Source organism: Ictidomys tridecemlineatus, unplaced genomic scaffold (genome assembly GCF_052094955.1).
Source record: "Ictidomys tridecemlineatus isolate mIctTri1 unplaced genomic scaffold, mIctTri1.hap1 Scaffold_45, whole genome shotgun sequence".
In the NCBI taxonomy this organism is placed as follows: domain Eukaryota; kingdom Metazoa; phylum Chordata; class Mammalia; order Rodentia; family Sciuridae; genus Ictidomys; species Ictidomys tridecemlineatus.
Genome location: NW_027522913.1, coordinates 356,771 through 368,427, shown reverse-complemented (window position 1 = coordinate 368,427; position 11,657 = coordinate 356,771).

Below are 11,657 nucleotides of genomic sequence, written 5' to 3'. Positions count from 1 at the left end.
GCCTCCCAACATATTCCCAGTCTAATTCAGACTCATCTTAAATTCTATGCCTCAAAGGGAGTTGGCAGCATTGAAGAGTTGAATCAAAATATAGAAAAAAAAGAATCTGCATCCTCAGCTGTGGACTCTGTGTCAGAAGCCCGAGGAAGGTGACTAGCAATGCGAGTGTTTAGGTGCATCCCCAGACTCTGGCCAGAGCAGACCTGGAGCGTGCCTGTGCATCTACACTCCATCAAGGACCTCTGGCCAGTCAACAGCAGGTGTCTGCAGATCACTTATTGAGAAATCCTGCCCTACATACTTAACAAGAGGCTTCAAATTTAAGCAAGTACCTATCAACTAATGAGAGACGCTATAGTAATAGTTTCCATGGTTAGATATTTCCATCTTGTAAAACCCTTCTAACCTCCCTCATCAAAACAAATATTGTTATTGTTATTTATTACATCTATGAAACATCATAAGGACCAATCAATAGATTCTACATCACTTTTTACTGAGGTATCTAGTACTTAACTGCCTGCAAACTTGAAAGGTGGAGACTCAGGAGATAACACAGCATCATACAGGAAGGGTTCCAGGCACAGGGACAATCTGTTGTCATTTATGTCTCCATCTGAGCCCCTGTACCAAGGACAGCTTCTGTATCTAACTTTAGATGGCAGTACAGGGATCCTCTGTCAAAGCATAGCAATGATCACTCCTCTTAATTTTGTCATTAATTCCTCCCAAAAACGTTTCAGAACAAACAGATTTGATTTTCATGAATTATGCACCAGGTTCCAAGGTACAAAGAAGTCTAAGTCCACACAGCTGCAAAAAGAAACTCCACCAAGATCCATATCCAGTGTTCTGCCTGCATCAAAGGACTCAGTGCCCAGTTGGGAAAAATCTTTCTTGTTATTGTTATTAGTCTTCTGAAATTCTCTTCCACACTCAGCATTTTAAGTAGTTTTACTTCATCAAACTAAATAGACACTTTTTGCTAATAGTCTAAACTCGGAAGCCTGGGTTCCACTTGTAGGCTGGCTACTGGCTGCCGCTGGCTTTGGGTAAAATATTTGACCCTTTTGAAACACAGTTTCCCTAAGGTGAAAGTGGAGCATAGGAGGAGAATTGCATGGTCTCTAAAATCCTGCTGTGCTAAGGAGTGAAGAAAGGAGCTAGGAAATGCCACATCAGGCTCCCTAAAGTGGACAACAGATCCTATCGAATGCAGATGACCTTACTCTTAGGCATTTCAATCCTCTGTCAATGATTTCAAGGTGAAATGTTTGTACATACACGATTTTAAAAGTTAAGGGAGAGGAATTTTAAAGTAATCAGGACAATTTAATTACCTGTGTGGGATTTTAAAGAATTGCCATTTCATGCATTTTGTGGGAAAAGGGAGCTGCAGACATGAACTAGATGACAGTCTGAACGTCTGTCCCCTCCCTGCCCTGAATTCATGTGATGAAGATGAGTCACCAACGTGAAGGTACTAGGAGTCAGAGCCTTTGGGGAGGTAATTAGGTCACGAGAGCACAGTCTTCAAGAACAGGATTGGCGCCTCCTGTGAGCCTCCAGAGACGCCCTCATCCCTTCCTCCATGGGAGGACACAGTGGGAAAGCACCATCTGAGAGCCGGGAAAGGGGACCTTGCCAGACATGGAATCTGCTGGTGCCTTGACCTTGGAATTCCAGCTTCCAGAACTGGGAGAAGTCAATTTCTATTGTTGCAAGCCACCCCGTCTGTGGGACTTTTAGGAGAGCAGACTCAACTACCACGTCCTGAAGCTTCTCTTATTCTCATTTCTAGAGACAAGGATGAGGCTTTCCTGGATCTGAGAATCCTTAGCCTGGGATAAAAATATAACCATGAATTGAAACACCCTGGAGTCAGTGGTGTTGACCAAGAGCATGAATATTTGACTCTGTTTATGCCGTTAATGGCAGGTTTGAATGACAGTGTGCAGAAACTGTCTCATTTTACTGTACTAGGCTCAACTGATGTAGGTGATTAAGATTCACTGCCTAATTAACTTTAAATGGCTTTAGAGAGAGCAACATAATTCTGTTATTTTCTATATATCAAGGTTTATCCATATAGTAAGAACAAAATTATGTATAATCAAATGTCTCACTCTGATGATGTCACCTTGTTCAGGATGTACCCCTCTTAGCACTGAGGAATATTCATGCTGTACCCTCTATGTAAGGACAGGGGCTGAGAGGACCCCATGGGGTTGTGCCTGTGGCAGCTCTCCCAGAGACTTGGTGATAAGACAGGTCTTGGAGAGGCTCTTGCGGTAGATCAGTGCTCTTTCCAATTCGTCACTGAAGGGAAGTCTACTCCCTCCCATATAAATTTTTGTAGAGAAGATTATTTACATTTTATTATTCATAAAAAATTTGGAATCAAAGGCATTGCTTGGGACATAGGCCAGCAGTGGGGTAGAGTTGCTAAGAAAGGAGGAAAAATCTTCTTTTTTAAAAATTCACTCAAATACCACTTATTTATTTTTTACAATCTACCAACAAGACAAGCTACACCCCAGCCCTTTTACTCATGAAAGATGACTCCCAAAGACATACTGTCAGCAGAAATTAGAAACTGTGTTGCTCAGGGTTTATGGGGTTCTGAGCATTGTGTAGCACAGCAAGGCACAGTCAGGAAGGCTTCTCTGGAGTGTCAGGCACTACTTACCCCACCCCAGAGAAGGCCTGGAGCCTAGGCTGCCCCTGCAGGGAGCCACCCGGGGGTCAAGACTGTGAAGAACCAAGGAACTGAGTACGAGCCCCATGTCCCAAGGTGCCCAGGAGAAACCAAGTTTGGCCATCAACTGTGAGGGTGTCCTCCAGCTGGTCTTGTGAAACAAAGTCTAAATGTTAGAAACGAAATGCATCCTGGGGATGAAGAAACATGTGAAAAAGAATTAAAGTTCATCATTCTACCTAAATTTAAAGTATCTGTGGCTTATTTACAATCTCCTGGCCCATTAAGTTCACCACATTGATGAATGGTAGATGGATGGAGGTAGATTGTCTATCTGAATTTTTTTCTTCTCCTTTTTTGACAAAGCAATTACAATCATGTCCCTCAATCTGCAGAAAGAGTTACTTTGGAGTCCTAAGGGTTGCCTATTCAGAGGGTGGTCATTAGATTTACTGTCCTGAGAAAGAATACTTGATAAAACCTTTTGTATTTTAAAGTTTTCTTCCTTACCCAGGAAGAACAAGGGTGGAAAATCTGGGTTTGTGATGGGACAACTTCCTGACCCTGGTTCAGCCATTGGCCCAGGTAGCTTCTCCATAAAGCTGAGGTTAACTGGCAGAGCAACAATGTTGTGTTCTGACCTGGGAGCATGAGAGACCAGTGCATAGCACCAGCAGCAGACCCAGTAGTGGGTGAGCCTGCAGTGCCCCTGTTCCCGACAGCTCAGGTCTACAGCAGAATAGACCTGCCCATGACATACAGCATTTCCCAAGCCTATGCCCAGTAAGTGGAAGCATCACCTATTAGTCAGCCTCAGCCAAACCTCTGCTCCAGATTCATGTATTGAAGGGTTGGTCCCCAAGGCAGCAATGATCAAAGGTGGGGCTTTGGGGAAGTGATTGGATCCTGAGAGCTCTGACTTCATCAGTAGATTAATCCATTGATAGCTGAATGCATACTGGGAGGTAGTGGTAGGCGGGACATAGTTGGAGGCAGTACAACACTGGGGGCATCCTGTGGAATTGTATCTTGTCCCGGGCCCCTTCCTCTCTCTCTGTCTCCCTTTGGGCTGCCATGAGCTGAGCAGCTTTCCTTGCCAGGACCTCCACCATGATGTTCTGCCTCACCTGAGACCAAGAGCAACGGAGAGAGCTGACCAGGATCTAAAACTTCTAAAATTCAAGCCAAAATAAATCTTTCCTCCTTTGAGGTATTTGTGTCAGGTGTTTTGGTCACAGCAACAAAAAGCTGACAAACACAGTGAACAGCCCCAAACTGGACTTCTTACAGTAGAAATTGTTGATATCCTCCATCTGTGTCCACTGTTGGAGGACTTGGAGCAGTTACTGTGTTTGGATAAAATTTACCATGGTCACCTCCTTCTCAGCCACCACTTTGACAAGCAGAAATGAGCTCCTCTGTCCTCCCACCCTCACCCCCAAAACACAGCACAGAGAGGAGGAAGACAGTGTATGAAAGGGCTGAAAATCATCAGAGCTATGGCTCACAGCTAGTGGTGGGGGAGACTGAGCGGTTGTCTTCTAGGGATAGAATGGGTGAGACAAGTGCATGTCCTTCCCGCGTAGGGGGCACCTCTGCTTCAGAATGAGCAAATTAATTAATGGACAAATGAATAAATTATGTTTATAGATGTTGTGTCCTGCTTTAAAAAACCGCTAGAGTACATTGGCCCTTGACTTTAACCCTGCCTGTTTCTACAGAAAGTTACCTTCAGCACCCCCACCTGCTGTCAACCTTAGCTGTGACCTCAGCACCCTTTTACCCAATGCAGGCTGATCCTATCTGAGCTGTTCCTTAAAGATGCAGTAGGTCAGGCCTGTAGTTCACATCCTAGAACAGGCTCAACCTGTATCAGATGATGGGACTCCATGCTGAACCTCAAGAGTGGTGGGGCCATTTGGAAAGGGCATGTTGAGTAAAGACTGGCCACCAAGACACCCCGATTCTAAAAGCACACCCCAACTCCTGCCTATGGAAATGCATCAGGAGAGTGACAGAGAGCCTTACCTTTTGTTATTGAGTTCCCCAAACCTAGTCTCCTATAGGAACTCAGAGAAGCGAACGGGAAGGGATTGAGGAGCAGGGACGGGGAGAAATACCGGTGACTGCACAAGGTGAAATGGCGAAAATGCTCTGAAAGCTGCACACTGCTGAGGACATTTAAGAGTTTTGTTAAATAAAATGAAATGCCACAATTTGAAGTTTAGTTAAAAAAAAAAAATTGACCTTCTCTTCTGGGAGAACTCATCCAGGATTTTCCTTTATGAAACAAGTTTATCTGACCCATGTGCTGCGTTGTAGACCCTCCTTCTTGGTTCTTCAACATGAAGGATTATTTTCCTGGGGTCTCCTGGGGCCAGGATGACTGAGAAATAAAGCTCTTGATGGCACAGCTGGTTCACAAGTCACCTGCTTCCACTCTGCACTGGACTCACGGGACTGTGACCCAGGAGGGGAATGTGACTGGCTGAGGGGTAAAGGAGGGGGCATATTTGTTAGAAGTGGGCTGCAATACCAGCCAGGGGGTCCCAGTGCCGATCTGCATTCATCTCATCAATTAATCTTTAAAGAGAAGCATGCTCTTCACCGATTTTTAGGGTTAAAGCAATATATTTGAGTAGCCGAGAAAATAGATTCTACAACCAGAAGTGCCCGAGTTCAAATCATGGCTGTGTTGTTTCCAGCTCTAGACCTCAGTAAGCCACTTAACTTTTCCACAGAGCTGGGATGACGACAGCACCTACGCCGTCAGATTGTTGATAAATGAGGATGAGTCACATGCCAAGAGCTCTGGCATGGTTTGCTATCATGATCCCTCCAGCTGTGCCCAGGTCAAATTTTCAAATCAAAACCAAGTCATAGCGATGGGAGAGGCAGGGGTCAAGGGTTAGGCTTAGCACCAATGATCTCTCATCTCGTGACAGTTCAGGCTTCAGAGTGACTCTGGGAAGGAGTTATTTTCCTTGCTGTAGATATGAAAACTGAAGCTCTAATTGGTGTTCAAGGTGGCAGATGCTAGGTCTGGAGCCATGCCAGCCTGCTTCTTGGAAAACAGCAGAAGCAAAGATCCATGTTTGCTAACACAGATATCAAAAAATCAGGAGGATCCCGGCAGACAACATGGTAGTTTTTGACAGAGGTATAAGCCTGACACTCTAGCAGCAGGCAGTCTGGAAACAAAAGAGTCAGTGGATGGAGGCAGAACATTCTACCATCACCACAGAGTCACGTATGCAGGTGTCCATGGTCACAAAGCATGGAAGCTGTGGACAGGCAGATTTGGGGCAGGGAAGTTTAAAAAGTGTCTCCAAATCCTTAATTAAGGCTAAAAGCTAGAAGCTCAAGCATCTTCAAGCTTCAGATTCCACCCAACTGAATTGGAAAAAAAATATTCAACTCAAAATCCTCAGAAGAGCCGGGGATGGCAGATTCCTGTACTTTTGCTGAATACCAGGTGATGGGGATCCAGTCTGGCAGGAAGGTTTGATGATGCCTAAGAACTCAAGGCTCCCAGGAGCAAAGACTTCTCCTCCTTCTTGAGAGTTAGGTGGTCAAGTTCTGCCTTTGAATTCTTAACAGAGAAGCAGCGAGATACTGCAGGGATTCATCACTAACACATCTGCTTCCCACTGACTTCTCCAGAAGCGCACCACCCCCCCCCATGGCAAGGAGGAGGAAATTTTCATTGTGTGTTTTATGGACTTAGTTGGCTGGTAGAGGGCTGGTTCAGGGAATGCCATTCTCCTGACTCTGCTAGGACAAACACAAATATGTACATGGTTTAATTACATTGTTAATAAGAAAACTATGATTACAAATAGTGTATGTAAAATCCCTTTTTTTAAAAAAAAAGCAAAGCATTATACAAACGTAAAAGGAATGATAGTGATAATGTTATTTTAAAAATGTTATGCGTCAAAGAAAAAAATCAGGAAAACAAAAGCTAAATTTTAATTACACAGGAATAGGCAAGCAAGTCATGGCTAATCTATATGACAGAAGGCTAGACAGCCATTAGAAGCTGTTTTAGAAAGAACTTGTGTTCAAGTGAACCAGATAGATGGACCTGGATGAAGGAGGATAGAGGCGTGATAGAGAAGCGGGGCCAGGAAGGAAATTGAAGCAATGGATAAATTGGGTTTGCCTTGGAGTAGGTGTTCCACGGATCAGCTTTACTTTCTCTTTTATTTTTATTTCTTTAGAGCTACACAGCCTTGTTCTAAAAGCAATTTAAAATTGTTTATAAAATACATACACGATAAAGTTAAATTTGAGAAAATGTAAGTAGGTGAGGAAAGAATATAAGAAAAGATAGTCCGCAGGGTGGCTGATGTGGGGAATGCGCTCTGCTGAGCTCTACATATTAGGTAGAGATCAACCATAAATTCACCCCAAGCTCTCCAGCCACCAATACAGATAGGGAGACGCAATAGGCTGCATGACTAAGAAAATAAAGTACTAAGAGGAAAACAAAAACAGGAAGCAACATTATTGCATCTGAAAAAAATAAGGAAGAGATTTTCCCATGATCCTCTGCCCAAGAGGACACAGTGGACAGTGATGAATGGCAGGCGCAATGTTTGTTGGCCTCTGGAAGCCAGCAAGTCTCCTACAGTGGGTCCCAGTAGCCTCTGTGTAAACAGAGCAGGGCACCAAAGGATAAGTAAAATATAACAACAGCTACACATTGGATGGTTCGGAGTCCCCGGATCTGTGCTAAGCTAAGTGACTCACCAACACTCTTAAGGAGTCCTCACGAAACTCTACATCCAGTGGAGAATGGCTCAAATCCAATTAGCCACCAAATGGCAGAAGCAAAATTCTGACACCACACATGCAGCACAGGTCACCATCAGGCTCAAGTGCTTCCCAATCCAGAATAAAAGCCATTTTCCCTACAGGCCACAGGATGCAGTTCAGTGAACAGCTCACTGGGGGCTCATTGAACTCTATACTTTTCTGTATTTTCCAAGCTTTTGTCCATGAATATGCTGACTTTAAAATCATCTACCCTTCTGGGGTCCCTGTGCTATTCAAAACTCCTCAGTTTACTTGATTTCCAATAAATTCAAAGAGTTCTTGAGGTATCTCTTTCTCCACCTGGTAGGGGACTCCCCTCGAGTACATAGAAGTGACCTCATCTTTATCATAAAGCTTTTGCAGCTCCAGCGTAATGCCCATCAACAAGCTATGCCCATGAATTGGCTTCTCAACTGAAATTGATTCTGATCATGTTACTGATCCCAACGGATGGCTCCTCTGCCCCCTCCTCTCATGTAATCCTTCCCACAACCCTCAAGGATGTCTCATTATATGTCTAATATATGGAGGAAGATATCAAGTCCTAGAAATTTTAAATTATGCTAAACAGGAAATCGGTGGTCTCTTGCGTTCAGATTTGGAGTTTACATAAGAATGCTCTTCATTCTTGAGGCCAGTCTTCCAAAGCAGGTCAACAGCCGTGACAGTGCACACAGCCGCTGACCCAGAGGTTCCACTAGAGTAGATTACTCTCCAGAGACAAGTGGAGATATAAGTGAGGCAGATTTCAGTAAGTAGGATAATTCCTGTACCATTGTTTGTTGGAGGGCAAGAGAGGCAACCAACGTCCCACACCAACATTTTGTTAAAAGAAATTGGGATCTGTCCCTACAATGAAATAGCATGCGTCCATGTAAATTCTATGTTGTAAGATGGGACTTACTAACTTTTTAAAAAGATTTTTGGTTTTGACATACTTAAAATTAAAAAAAAATTGGGTTACCAAATAATCTGTGTGATACGATCTTATTTCTTAACATCATAATATGTGTAAGGGAAAAACTAGGATATAAAAAAATACTGTCAACAGTAATTATTTCCAGAGTAAAACTTCACCACTAGCTTTGATTTCTTCTTTTTGTATTTTTAAAATGTGTCGATAATGAGCAGGCTTTAACCTTGTGAAAGAAGAAAGCAATTTGTACAAAACAGACAATACGTATCGAAGCCTAGGTTTTGTGTGTCTGTCCCTGTGGGAGAAAAAGAGCAGAGTTAGGAACTAAGTCCGGCAAAGCCATGTCAGAACATTCTTCTGAGTCTGTCCATGACATTTGGCTTGGGTAGAGCTAAAGAGTTAATACGATCTCACCAGAGGGGAGTTGATGGGAGATGCTTATGTGAGTGTAGAACTGTCCTTTAGGGAGATCAACCTAGAGCTGCCAACTGATGAACCAAAGCTGCTTCTCTCTAAGGCTGTCATGTTAAAATTCAGAGCCATGGCTGGACAGGGGTGTGGATGCCAACCGAATTTTTATCATGTTGGTAGTAAAATTCCTTACACCTAAACCTTGCCCGTTTTTGATTTCACAAGAGCACACCCACCTTAACAGACCCATCAGTAGTTTATTATACGTTTCATGCAAACAGAGAACATTCAGCAATAAAAGATAATTCTGTTCCCACATGAATAAATGTAGTTCAGACTTGTCTATTACTAAAAGGCCTCGGAGGAGTAGAAGACATAAACGGGTATGATTTTACTTCTAAAGTGTTTTTAAAATATGTTGCAACGTGTTTAGTAGCCGAGGGGGCTAATACACGTCCGCTCTTCTTGAAAGCTACTTCTGTGTGTGACCGAATATAAAGATGGATCCAGAGCTTTGATCCAAAATAGCATCCCACAGAGCAAAGGTTGTCATTGCCCCCTCCCTTTTCTCTAGGTTTGGACAACTTTCATGCTTTTGTGCCAGTAATGAAAACGTATTGAGTGTCACCCGAAAACACAAATACAACCATGTTCGGCCACCGTGCCTTTCAGACAGTTCTTGGTGGAAGATTTCTGCCCTTGTTTCAGCAAGAAAAGGTCCAAAATATATTGTGAGCTTCCATGCGAAATGTCAATGAGTTCTCAAGACTTAAAAATACGGAAAGCCCTTGCCCTGAGGGTGCTGAGAACATATCCCTGTCCACGTTTTCCACCACTGATCTGGATTATTTGCACGTCCCAATCTACGTCTTGCAATGTTTTTGCGTCAGTGGATTTTCGCCACCCGCCCTCTCTGCCAGCCACCTGACTATGCTGGAGCACCAGGAAATCCCTCCTCACTGCCTTCGATGTTTCCCTCTTTGTGAAGTATGGCTTCCCCCTGCCCTTCCTCAGCGAGGCTGACCACTCCCTCCCTTGGACTACTTCCTGTGTCTTACACAGAATCCTGTTATTCCAATGAGTTATTCTTACTGATAATAAGTATTCCAATGTATTGTCTCAACCAGAAAGTCAGATCATCGAGAGTCAAGTCCACATGTTAACACTTTTTGATTCCAGGACTGACATGAGCCTTTTCTCAAAAGTAAGAACCCAACCAGACCTGGTTGATCTGGACCCAAGAACTGTGCCAGGTAATCAGAGATAATGAGGGAAAGGGATGCGAGGGGTGAGGAGAGGACGGAGATGGAGGTGGGGAATGTGCTGTCTTTGGTCCTCTTGTGCTAGGACAGGGGGATCAGTTGCCAAGTGCTTCAGGGAAGTTTTTGCCAGTGTGACCAGGAGACCTGACAAGAACAATTTTAGAGGAGGAAAAGCTTATTCGGAGTTCCTGGTTTCAGAGGTCTCAGTCCGTAGGCAGCCTGCTCCACTGCTCTGGGCCTTAGGTATGGCAGAACATCCTGGTGGAAGGGTGTGATGAGGAAAACAGCTCGGAACAGGGCCATCAGGAAGCAAAGAGAGAGCTCTCCTCGACAAAGACAAAATATGCACCCCCAAGGCAGGGCCCCAGGGACCACCTCCAGCCACTCCCCACCTGCCTTCAGTCACCACCCAGTTAATCCCAGATTGATGTGCTAATTCAGTTAAGGCTCTCGTGACCCCCCATCATTTCACCTCTAAACCTTCTTCCATTGTCTCATACATGAGATGTGGGGGGACATCTCATATATAAATTATAACACCAAAGAGGACAGCCAGAGAGGCATGGGAGACATTCAAAACTGCTCAGGCAGAAGGTCCAGCAGTGATACACTGGACAGAGAGCACCTCTGTTCCTCAGGGCACTGTCCTCTCCACAGTGTTCTCTTCTGCACCACTTACTGCAGGAGAGGGGTTTGTAGGTCAGCTCACTGAAGCAGTGACATTAATAGTTCCTTTGTTTCATTGCATGATCAGCATTTCAAGGAACAGCTATCATGGAGTAGATACAAGGAAGCAGTTTCTGCAGTACCTGAGAGAGAGAGTGTGTCCTCTAAGATGACTCTTATCAGGACATTCTGGTCTGGGCGCTCTCATTGTTCCCTTGAGTTGGCTAGATTCTTGGGAGTGGAAAGGGAGACTTCAGGGACATGGTGTCTTACTGTCCTCCTTTCTTTTAAAGATGATACAGGGAAGTACAGGATTAAAATGCTCAAAAAAATGTGTGTGTGTTTTTTTTTCTGTGCCAACATTTTCTTCTCATGCTAATTCTGTTGTTTAATTGGTATCAAAAGTATATATGCAAATGGAATAGTGGCATTAGAATTTCCAGGAGAAAGTGCACTATTGGGGGTCTGTAAATTGGAATAGAGCACACTTAAAAGTATGGTGATCGGTGTTTTAATAGCCTAGACTTTAGAATCATTATCAAATATAAAAATAACTTTCCTAGATCTTTGTTTACTTTGCATTCAAAATATTCTATGATATTTCACTAAGAATATTCTATGGAATAAGTAATGGGAGAGAAAATACTAAAATGATTTCCTGGTCCAAAAAAAAAAAGTTAGAGAACAAGTTAAATAATAAATTGCGTTTCTGCAGCACTACTCAGGTCTTTAAAATATTGTTATGCATTTTGAATCTCTGACCATGCAGAATTTCTCAAGTTCTAATAACTATGAAATCCCTCTTTGCTACTGCATCCCCTGGGACTGGTGTCCATTGAAGCTATATCAGAAAATGAATTTCTACAAAGTAGCATAGATCTCA